The sequence below is a fragment of the Pogoniulus pusillus genome, chromosome 29 (genome assembly GCF_015220805.1).
Source record: "Pogoniulus pusillus isolate bPogPus1 chromosome 29, bPogPus1.pri, whole genome shotgun sequence".
NCBI lineage: Eukaryota > Metazoa > Chordata > Aves > Piciformes > Lybiidae > Pogoniulus > Pogoniulus pusillus.
Genome location: NC_087292.1, coordinates 11,302,483 through 11,314,421, shown reverse-complemented (window position 1 = coordinate 11,314,421; position 11,939 = coordinate 11,302,483). Strand labels below are relative to the sequence as shown.

General features: G+C 51.7%; 1 long non-coding RNA gene across 1 annotated transcript; it reads left to right on the top strand.

Annotated features, from left to right (window-relative positions):
* Positions 1–2,161: 2,161 nt before the first annotated feature.
* On the top strand, positions 2,162–6,794 carry LOC135188461 (uncharacterized). The gene is made up of 2 exons (XR_010307702.1): positions 2,162–2,257; positions 6,606–6,794. It is a non-coding gene; the product is annotated as an uncharacterized LOC135188461 (long non-coding RNA).
* The last annotated feature ends 5,145 nt before the right edge of the window (positions 6,795–11,939 follow it).

The window sequence follows — 11,939 nt, the reverse complement described above, 5'->3', positions numbered from 1 at the left end:
ACTAATTTCTAATCCTTCTATTCAGAGTCTTTTGAGGAACAGGAGGAGAAACATAAGGCATATGCTCACCTCAGCTCCCAGGAGGTGGAGGGGAGTCTGGCCCAGCAGCTGCTGGGGTAATCCTTGACCTTCTGTCCACGAGAAAAAGGTGTGTGCAGAGTGCCTGGACAGCACCCATAAGCAGGTGGGCTCCACCAACTTGGCAGGGCTGGGTGGGGGCAAAATCCCTTATTCCCTTCCATGGCACAAGAGGGTCATGGGCAATAGCATGTGTAGTGTGTGGAGGGACCAGAGGGACTCTGTCCTCTCCTGGGTCTCCTCCAGGCAGACCAGGTCCACAGTAGTGTCTGGGGCACCTGGAAAGCACAATCTATTCCACAACAGGCACTGGGGCAGGGGCTTTTGGGATACAGATGACTTAAGCATTTGGAAGTTGTTTGGATTAAGGACTGACTTTTAACCAAAGAAGGTCTGTGGTGAGATCCAGGCTAGGCACAGATGTGGCCTCAAAGCTCATGAGGTACCTGCAGCAGTAGTAGAGGATAAGTAGACTGCAGTGCTCAGCCATCAGAGACCTGCCTCCTGACTCCTGGACCACTCAGTGGTTTCCCTCGACATCAAACCTCCCCCACATCATGTCTTGATGCACTGTTACTGCTCACTGTCCTGGCCCTCATCCTGACCCTATTGCAGTCAACGGGAGTGGTGTTGGGAGCATCGGCAGAACCAGCATCTCCTCTTCTCCCTCTACTTGTCCCCTCCCTGCCTGCCCTGATCTTACTCTCTCACTGCATTGCCTGCTCTGGGCACCATCTGGTGAGTTTTGGGCTGTCTCATCTCACCAACTGTCGTTTGTCCTGGCTGTGGTGTGAACGTGCTTGCATTTTGCATCAAAGGACCCCTAAACCATTTGCTTTGCAGACCAGCCAGCCTGTCGGAGAAGAGCCAAGCAGTTGGCACCCAGTAAGCAACAAGCATTAATAAAAGCACTACAGTGAGGTTAGTGCCTCATTAAAGTAATGCTAATGAACCGGCTGCCTTCCAGAAGCATCAAATTTTAACTAACACTTCCTTCTTCTAGTTTTATGTATAATTACATCTTCCTAGAGAGGCAACATTCAGTTCTCCAGGCTGCTGCTGCTGTGGTATGAGCAAAGCCAAGTTCAGAGGAGTTGCTCTGGAAATGCACTGCTGCTCCTGGGAGAGGTCTCTGGCCCCATGCTTCAGCCTCGCCATTCAGGATGCACCAGGCTGTGTGGTCATGGCCTGGAGCTCACTGTACTGTAAGGGCTGGGGCTGCAGGGTGCATGCTAGCCCTGGAGGATGTGGTTCCACCCACTGCCCTTTCTCTGCTGGATCAGGACTCTGCCTGCTCTCATTCATTGCAGATTGGATTAACATAGGTTGAAGGCAGGCTCTGGATTGACATGCCCAGGTTAGGGCAGCCTATAGGAGCCACTCACTTGGAGCAGACTGGCATAGATCTGGCATGAGGTGTGGGCAGTGCCATTCATTGGTTCTTTTTCACTTCCCAGGAGTGGGGTGCAGCTGAGAGGCTGGGCCAAAGGCTGCCTTCAGCTTGCAGGCATGCTGAAATTAAAGATCCAGGGGCTTGTGCTTGATGATTATACCTTTTGCCTGGTGTCTCTGGGAGGGAAATGTCCCACAGCTTGTGGTCCTTGGGCACTTGCAGTATCTCAGCTTTGCTGGATGGAGATTGCTAGTTTGGGGGCTGGGGACTGATGTGTCTTGGCCAATCATGTCAGATAGGAAGGAGAAGGGGTTTGTACCAGAGGAGTTTTGCTCTGGGCCCTCCTCCAGCCTCCTTGAGCACCCTTAGGGATGGCTCCAGGTTGTTGGTCCTGATTGCCGCACAGCCGCTGGGCCATGGCCGCTTTATGCCCACTGTCTCTGAACCCCAACTGTCCACTGTGCCCCATGGCTCCATTGCAAAGCAAATTAATTCTCCCCTGTGCTGAGGAATAGCTGCTCAGGAAGGTTTGGCAGCGGCAGTGAGGAAAGCAGCTGTCCCAAGGCTCACAGCCCCTTTTCATTTCATTTGCCTGGTTTTAGCAGCATGTGAGGGGCACGTGAGCCGTTGCACTGCCGGACACACAGCCACCGCGGCATCTCGCCGGCTGGCTGAACCTGCTGTCCTCCCTGTTCCTCTGCGAGCTCACATCTTCTCTCTGCTCACCTCTCACTGACAATTTTCTCATGCTCCCTTGAAGCAGACCCAGAGGTTTTGTTGTTAGAGGTTGGTATTTGATGAATGAAGCCTTCTCTTTTATCTTATAGGTGGGGAGAGTGCAGGGCAAATACAGTGCCTTTAATGCTCAACATCACTTTCTTGAAGGAAAATAACCAATCCTGGGAGTTCCTGCTGTGTCTACCAGCCTGTTTGGATGATCTGTGCAGGTAAGATGGTGTCATCAGAACGGACTTGGTGTTATGTGGCTGTCTCATGTTCAACTTGTTGCTGAGACAGAGCTGGACACAGCTGCAGGTTTGTGCTAAGGCTTCCTAAAGCTGCTGGATCAAAGTGACCTATAAGAGCAATCATTTGGCTTTGAGATGTGCAGCCTGGGGCTGGCAGTGTCTTGGGATTAGAATGACCACGGCCCAGGAGACATCACCTTGCCTTGCAAAATTTACTCTTCGCTTCAGGCTTTACAGCACAGATTTGCATCTTGCAAAGGCTTCAGCTTTCCAGACAAGCACTATCTTCACTGAGTGAAATTAACCGAGTGTCCAAGGGCAAAGGTAAAACTAAAGCACATAAGTAAATGTTTGCTGGATCAGGACCTTATTCAGGCATCAATCAGGTAGCTCCAGCCAACAATAGAATTACCTAAGTATAAAACCCCGTGTAAGCCAGTAAGATCAGCTTCAAACCTGCTATGAATTTGCTTTTTGTTTCCATGCCAAGAATATATCACTTCTAACTGCTGCAATCATGGCTGGGCCCTTTTATGTTGTTGGGGTTTTTTTTAAGTGCTTTTGGGCACATTTATTTCCCGTTGCCAGCAGACACACATGGAGCCTGACTCTCCTTTCCTTGGGCATGCCCCAGCCTGCTTCACCCACACTAAGCTGCCACTCTGAGGGTATATTTTTTCTTCCTTTGCATTTTCTGTTACTGCATCCAGCAAACAAAGGGACAGCGATGACGCTCCAAAAGCGTTCTTTGTGTTTGCCTGGGAACTGTGTCAGCTATTTGCTGGCCTTCTGCTATTGGAGTTGGGTTTTCTTTTTTAACTGATGGCTATTTAGATGGCTACTGGTACCTGTGGTGCACCACATACTGGTGTGGCAGGATTCGGTACCAGATGGCACCAGGCAGTCACTGAGGAGGCAGCGAAGAGGACAGGGAACTGCAAATCAAACCAAAGGTCCAGGGCACAGTGGTATCTACTGTCCCTCCCAGACAACAGGAGAGTAGCCTGCAGAGCTTTCCTGGTCGTTGTATGTGCCTCAGTTCCCTCAGCTCTCGGTGTAACATTCTCATAGAATCAACCAGGTTGGAAGAGACCTCTAAGATCATCCAGTCCAACCTATCACTGAGCCCTACCCAATCAAATAGACCATGGCACTGAGTGCCTCATCCAGGCATTTTTTGAACACCTCCAGGGATGGTGCCTCCACCACCTCCCTGGGCAGCCCATTCCAATGGGAAATCACTCTCTCTGTGAAGAACTTCCTCCTAACATCCAGCCTATTTTGAGAGAGTGCCTCAAGATAAGGAGTCTGGTGATGTTTGTACCTGGTTGAACCAAGATGAGATTAATTCTTGGAAATGAGCTTGGGCAAAATATACAGGAGAAGGAAGGCATAGAGAGATGGTACAGAGAGAAGGAAGCTGGAGTGAGTGGTCAGGCACGGGAATGAGCTGCCAGGGAGGTGGTGGAGTCACCAACCCTGGATGTGTTTAAGGGTCATTTGGATGTGATGCTTAGGGATATAGTTTAGGGTGAATCTTGAGTAGGGTTATAGGTTGGACTTGGTGATCCTGAGGGACTTTTCCAGCCTGGATGATTCTGTGATCTTTATGCATCATCCTTAGAATTGGACTGACTCTAGCACACAGCTTAGAACTTCTTCCACATCAGTCTAGGGAGGTTCTTCTCCCCCTCTATTCTGCTCTACTGAGACCACACTTGGAGACTTCCTTAACTCAAGGGGGAACTTCTTTTGACTTCTCCCAGGGCCCATGCAGCAGCAGTGCAGGCAGTAATGGCAACTCTGGGACCAGTCTTTTCCTGGCAGACACTAAGACAAGTGTCCAAGCTCCTGTTCACTTCTCCAACTATAATGCCTCATCCCATAAAAGGGTGCTTTGAAAGCCCAAGAAGAGCCTTCGCTGCCTCATTGCACTGTGACAGATCAGAGTCCAGTACAGGCTGTGAGGAACAGGTATGCACTTTGTAAGCAGCATTTAGGCTCTTTGATTATTTCAGAATGGCCCAGGGAGTCCTAATTTATCTGCTGTAGAAAACCTCTGCCTGTGACATGCTTTGACTGTGTACCTCCCCATACAGTGGCTTTTTTGTAGGCTTCACTTTCTCAGTCTCATGTCTTGAAGCAGAAGCAAAATCCACCAGGTAACTGCAACACTTTTCCCAGTGTTGTGTTTTCCTCCTGGAGTGCCTCTGCCATAATCACAGCTCAGTCTCTTGGGAATGTCTGAAACGGGAGTCTTTCATTGGTGCCATGGAGGGGATGGTTGGCTAGCGTGGAAAACAAATCACCCTGAGCTGGCATCCTTTAGAAACCACAATTTCAATAGGCCACAAGCATGAAGAAGTGCTGCGGAAAGCCAGGTGTGACTCACAAACAGTGACACTGGAGCACTCAGATAGATGCCTGCCCTCAGGACTTTAAGACATGTGGATCCTCTGATGTGCTGAGTGTGGCTCCCAGCTCTCCTGTCCTAGCAGAGCAGATCCCAGGTGGGGTGCACAGCACAAGAGCAGCTCCTCTCTCCAATCTGGGCTGTTCCAGGGAATGTTTAGCTGCCACATGCACCATTCAGTCTGGGATGGAGGGGGCTGAAGTTCTGTGCTTCTGCCCTTCTCAGGGGTTTTGGTGCTTACTTTTGTTCAGCTCTTAGAGCAAGCCCTGTGTCCTACGAGGGACCACTCATTCTCAAAGTATCCTCTCACAGCTCCAGAGCTGTGCTTTCCTCCCCAGGCTTTCAGCACTGGTGTGGCTGAGTGCCATCAGAGCCATTTGTCTCCCACGGGCACTCAGGAGCAGGGATGGGAGCTACTCCCCAGACTCTGCCAGCCGTAACCATCCTGCTGCAAACCAAACCCTCCCTCCCCAGTGAAACATTCCTGGGAGCCATATGGCATCTCTGGGGCTTTGATCGAATTGAATGAAACAGAGCACAGCCCAGCAGGTTGGACTGTGAGCCGTGATGAGCCTGAAGGAGCCTGTCCTATCCTGCTTGGGATATGCAGGCTGCCAGCCTGGGTGTTAAAGGAGCTTGTTAGTGTCTCCTGTCAGTGTCCAGTAGAGCTGCTGAAGGGATCTGCCGGGGGGAAGGGATTTGGGGTGGTGGTGGTGGTGTGTGCACACGTAAAGGGGGATGGTTTTGTGATCAAGTGAAGCTAGTGGAGGAACATCTCAGGCAGATGTGTGAAACAGCTGGCAGATGGAAGTGGGTCAGGGAAACTTGAGCATGCACAGTGTCTGCTGTAAACTCAGGGAGTAAAAGCCATGATTTAACCCTGTACTTAGGACAGAGGCTAGTTCTGCCAAGCCTTGACCTGAGAGCTCAGCCCTGTCAGGTGGAACTAAACAGTCCTGAAGGGTGTCAGGAGGAGAGGTGCATGTGGGTCTCACTTGGTGCAGAGGATGGATGTCTAATGTTGCAAAGGTTTTTTGGGGTTTACTCTGTAACTCTGTGTAAAAATGCCAGATTCCAGAGTTTAAAGGAAAAAGGAGGGTGGCAGGATGATAGTTTCTGACTGATTATGGAATAATTTTTTTAGCTTTCTACCTATGATGTCATGCAAAAAAAATGTATCTAACCTCTACAGAAACTCATTTCAGAATGAGTAACTGCACCATTTTTTCAGTCACTGTCTAAAAAGGATGTTGTGGTATTGCTGGGAGTGCCCTTTCTTCCCTAAAATACAATAGTCTAATATAATTGATGGGGTATTTGGACTCTGATAGCCTTTGCTTCCACCCAGTTTCTTGCGAAAATACTCTTGATGCTTCACAGCTCTACATGAAGGTAAGTAAGCTTTACTCCCCCACATTCTCCCTCCCAGAAGGAGGATGTGAGCTGGAAAATTCCTCCAGTTCCTCAGCAGAGGGATTGAGATGATACAGCTTTGCCTAAAACAGCTCTGGCAATGGCCTCTTGCAGCCGTTTTATCTGCTTGCTGGGCTGAAAACTGTGACCTTGGCCATAGCAGCAGATGCTCTCTGGAAGCACTCTGAAATGAAATCTGTTTAAATAGCAATAGCAGATCTGTTGGAATGATTCATGCATCTGAACTAGCAAAGATGTTCATCTGTCTCAGGGGCAAGTGAAGTTCCTGTGAAACTTCCAAGGGCTTTTCTTGGTTTGTTTTTTTTTTGCACCTGAACAGGCTCTTTGGGCTGTGCCTTATGTGTCACTGAATGGAGGAGAATGCCCTGCACAGAGAGGCTGCTTCAGTGGATAATGGGAAAATCAGTGTCTGGTCTTGCTGTCAACAGGCTGTAGCTTGGAGAGAAATCTTCACTAATCAGCTTGCTTTGTAGCGTTTTTACAGCAAAATAAAAGATGTCTGGATTTACTCGTTGGTTACCACAGCAAATGTGTTACTGCTCACATGTTCCAGAGGCCATTTACAAAGGCTGGGTTGACAAAAGTGCCAAGACTTTTTAATCCTACACATGCCCTCCCTTTCTCAGAGGCGACCCAGGCCCAGGACCGAGATGGAGCCTCTTCCTGCAAGAGCCACCCGGAGATGAAGTGCAGGTGGAAGCTCATTTGTTATGCAAATGTCTGTTTGAGCCTGGCACAGACAGTGGAAAGCTCTTAAATTATTTTAAGAAGAGGACGAAGGTTCTTTCCCTCCCCCTATCCTCTTGTACCCTTGTGAAAACAAAACAAAGCAGAAACCTCTGTACGAACCATCTGACAATGATCAGCCCTGGTCTTTCCTGGCAAGAGCAGGCAGGCCAGGCCTATGCTGTGCATGGAAATAGAACAATTAAGGGGGGGAAAATGTATCGAAGCAGCCAGGCTTTATTTTGTCTCGATGGCAGCACGACCCAGTCATCCTCCAGCCTTATCTCTGAGTCTGCTGGGGACAGGGCTGAGGGGCTGTTGCTCCTGGGAAACTGGCGAGAGAGAGATGCTTCTCTGCTGCCTGCCTGCCTGGGGGTGAGGGCTCAGCCTAGGCTCTGCGGGCAAGGAGGGCAGCAGGGGTGGCTGTTGTGGGTGCACGAAGCACCGGCAGGCCAGAAGTTCAAGCTGGCAGCATGGCCCATGCAGAGCAGCCACCCGTGCACAACGGCCAGGTTCCTGCGGCGGCCGACGGCTGAGCTCCCCTGCCGACCGCCCCCTCCCGGCTGCTGCCCTGCCTTTGCCTGAGCCCTGCTTTTGCCTTTGCGTGAGCCCTGCCTTTGCATGGGCCCTGCCTTTGCATGAGCCCTGCTTTTGCCTTTGCCTGAGCCCTGCTTTTGCCTTTGCGTGAGCCCTGCCTTTGCGTGAGCCCTGCCTTTGCCTGAGCTCTGCCTTTGCATGAGCAGGTGTGCGGCTCACGGCGGTTGCCAGCGTACCGCCGGCATCTGCATACAGCCGGGCTGCGCTGAGGGGACACGGCCAAGCCTTCTCACACCGGCTTTGGGAAGCTCTTCCAGGGCCAGAGCAGCCGAACCTGTGCTGTGAGCTCCTGGAGCAGCTGCTGTGCCAGGGAGTGGTGCTGCCCACGCTGCCCGCCAGGAGCTGCAGCAAAACCTTGCTTCCCAGTCAGACTGCACCGCTGCAAATGGGATTTCCCTGAGCCAAGCTCTCCCTTGGGTTCAGCACCCCTGCGTCCTCACGCCGGGTGAAAGCCTGGGTAGGCATCTGAGCTTTGGTGTGCTGGTCAGCCTGGGAGTAAATCAGCTTTGAAAAGAAGCGTCGGGTGGCAACTGTTGGCTGCTCCTCAGGCAGGGCACCTGTGAGGACAAGGCTGGTCCCTCAGCCAGACCTGGCAGAGTCAAGCTCCAGCTAGCGTGGGCTCTGCCAGCATCTCAGCTCAGGGCCAGCTTGCAGCCCAGGATCTTGCTGGTGCCTGTCATGTCCCTGTGAGATGACAGCTCTGCTCATCCTGGCTTGGCTCTCTCCTGTGCTGTGCAGGGGAACCAGAGCCAGTTGGCCATTAGGTGTGTCACAGGCCACACACATGCCATGTGCAGGAGGGGATGAGCTCCTGTGCTGGCAGGTCACCAGACACACACCAAGACTGCCTCTCTGCTGCCCATCTTGCTGGAGCCTGTGGGGCGTGGAGAGGAGGAAACGTGTGTCCTCGTGGGAGGTCTGGACAAAGCCACCAGCATCATCTACACCACAAGGTGGGACCTAAAAAGGCTTGTTCCAGGGTCATAAGCAAGTCAGAGTGAGCTCAGCTGCTTTTAGTAGTCATACCATAAATAAAGAATTAATATAATGAGTAAAAGAATGTGTGGTGTGCCACAACAGCTCATCCTTGGAGACAAACTGTGTCTGACCCAGGCTGAAGGTGACACTGTGACCACCTCCAGAGCACTGCCCAGAGGCATGCACTGTGCCTCTGCAGTAACCATGGGACAGAGCAAACGGCACCATTTCCCTTGGCATGGCCGGGTGATGCCAACAGGACTGCCCCAGGGATCCCAGCTTGCTTCTGCAAGGCCATCTGCAATCAGCCAGGTATGAGACAGTGGTAGCAAAGGGGCTTGAGGGAAAGTAGAGCACAGACCACATCTTCCTCTATGAAGTGCTTTGTTTCCTTAGTGCTGCGCCTGCCCTGCAGATTCTCCACTGAGATTTTTCACTGTCTAAAAGCAGTTGCTCTCATGGGCATTTCTGAGATTGTTTGTAATGCCCACACAGGTTTTTCTATGTTTGTTTTCTCTGATGACTATATTTAATCTTGTTTTGCCTTTTTTTTTAGGGGGGGGAAAAAAGGAAAGTGGGAAAGCTCAAGATATTAATTGAAACTGTGCCTTTAAATATGGCATGCTAATAGCTGCACAAAACTAAAGATGAAATGAGGGAGAGCAGGAGTATGTGCCTAAAATTTGTGAGAGGCTAAAGTTTTTTTGTAACACTTGTTTGGCAGCACTGTCAAGAACCCAGGACAGTTGGTACTGGTGGGATTAAAGGAGCAGGCTCACCCTGCAAGGAAAGTGATAGAGCTGGAAGTGGAGCTGTAGATGGAATTGGCCTTTCCAAGAGAGCATTCTGGCAACAGTTCCTCCAATCTTCCACAAGACACCCAGCCTCCAAGAGCTGCCAGTGTGCCCTGGCAAGGAACCCAGCAGGCTAGCCTACGGGGAGCAAGGGGTGGCAAAGGCAGCAAGGGGCTTGTTTCATTTTTATGCCCTGTTAGTTTCTGTCGTTGGAGAGGAGCCCTGCAGGGAGCTGTGCCCTCCCCCAGATTGCTGGCCCATCACTGGGGCTCTCCACTTTTGTTCTTTTACTGGGCATGTGGCCAAGGAGTGCAGCTGAGCCAAATGAGAGAAGGTCAAGAGTGTGTGGTGCTCCCTGCAGCAAGCTGGAGGCAGGGGCCCAGCAGCAAGCTCCTGAGGGACCAGGGGCACCCCAAAAGCAGAGGCAGAGTCTTGTTCTGCAGCACTGGTGGTGTCATATCACACACTTGGTGCCATGCCGTGCCCTGCCACCAGAATAGTGTAATGCAAGTGGACAGGAGCAGCTCTGCATTTCCTGCTTCGATTTTTAGGAACCCAGCCTCGCCCTGGGGATGTTGATGCTCAAAGCTGGGCAGGGAGGATGAAGGAGGGTGGTGTGTGGGAAGCGTGGTGGCACAGACCCTGGTGAATGTCGCGTCGAGCTATTTTAAGGTTTTTATCTTGCTGCCCTCTGACAAAAATGTGCTTTGGAGCAAAACTTATCATGTGCAGTTTGGCACATGGGGAGGCCAGTGAGAGGTCAATGGAGTTTATCCCCATGAGCCGGGGGCAGGCAATACAGAGCAGGCAAATCAGAGGTGCAGGAGTGGTGCAGCTGCAGGTGCATAGCATAGGAAACAGGCAAAAATGGGCACAGGCCTGACCCAACCAGCCTGTCTGGCAGCTCTCCAAGGGGGCAGATAAAGAACAGGTATCAGATCCAAAATCCCAGTCCAGCACTGAATCAGAGGCCTCCCAGGCGTCACTGCAATCCTGGCTTCCCAACATCAGACAGCCCATGGGGTGGCCTAGGACAAGCCTTGGTTGGGACCTTCACTCTCTCCAGTTTCTAGACTTTAAATCACCCTAAACAGAGTGATCGATCAGATGAAAGATGCTGTCTGCTGTAGCCACCGTGTCCCACGGTTATGCTGCAGGGAGGACAGGGCATCAACAGCGGAGGCAAGATAAGAGGGACAAGGTGCATGCCCTGTGCTTGTCACCACTATCAGCTCCCACTGGCTCTTGGAGAAGGATGAGGGGGTGCTGGGCTGGGGGATGCTGCAGATGAACTCCCCCAAAATGAGGGAAAGTCTGCAAACACTCAAACCAGCAGCACCACCCCCTTGCCACTGCTGTGAGCCAGGGCTGGTGTGAGTTATCACCCTCACCCTTTGGCTGCTGGGGCTGGAGATTAGGGAGGTGCTCCTTATCTGCTGTCAGCCCCACACCCGGCCCTGCACCCTTGGGGCTCCTCTTTCAATTTTACTCACTGGAGAAATGAGTAAGCCTGTTGTAACCGTCACACTGCAGCGCTCTTGGGCAGCAGGCTCAGGATACACTTGGATGGGTTAGTGTAGGGTTTTTCTAAGACTTGCAGCACACAAGCCTGTAGCAACTGGGATGTGCTGCAGACACCTGCAGGAGCTGGGGCTGTGCTGGAGTTCAGTGCCTTGTAGGTACATCTGCCCCCAGTCTCGTGCCTGTGCACAAAGGCCTTGGGCCAGTTTCCAAAACAGAACTAAACTCCCGTGTGTATCCAGCCAGCCATCCACCTCTCAGGCAGGGCTTGAGCCACCAGCCTCCTCCAGCACTGTGCCAGGAGGCTCTGCACAGCCACCATTTCTGGCAGTTTGGATGACAGCTACAACAAAATATTCGTGCACTCTTCATCTTTACTAGGCACATGACCTGGGCAGTGCCAGTGCTATAAACATTTGGATTTGATTTACTCTTTCGTTGGCAGGCTGTGTCTCAGCTGGGCAGCTGCAGAGTAGCGCTGGGGCCACTCCCCTGCCCATGGGGAGAGGGGCTGGGGCAGGTGACTGGCAGTGCCTAGAAACCTTTGCCCAACACAATGGGATATTTTAATTTTTTTTTCCATTCAAGCCCATGCAGGGCTCCTGGCAGGACTGGAGCTTTTGTCCAGACTGCAGATGCCCAAAATATCTGAGCAGAGTGAGGCTGAAGTACCCATGGCTGGCTGATGGAAGAGGGCATATGGAAATGAAGAAAGACAGACACCCACAGGTAAGATGCCTGAGCCTTTGTGGAAGCATCAATAAGAGCATGGGGAATGTGACTGGGCACTGCTCAGCCCAGGGCTCCCTCCAGCAGGAGCCAAGGACAACCCTGGACCATGCCTGCCCATCTCCCAGCCACAGCTCTCACAGCAGCCTGTGATCTTTGCACCATTTTTCCAGCCTAGTGAGTTCAGCCCAGGATGTGATTTGGCCTGGATTAGTTTATGCCCATCCCAGTGATGCCTGGGCACAGCCCAAAGGCTGTATCCTTGCCAGCCTCCTAGCAAGCTGGCTGCATCCATGCCACTGGTGGCT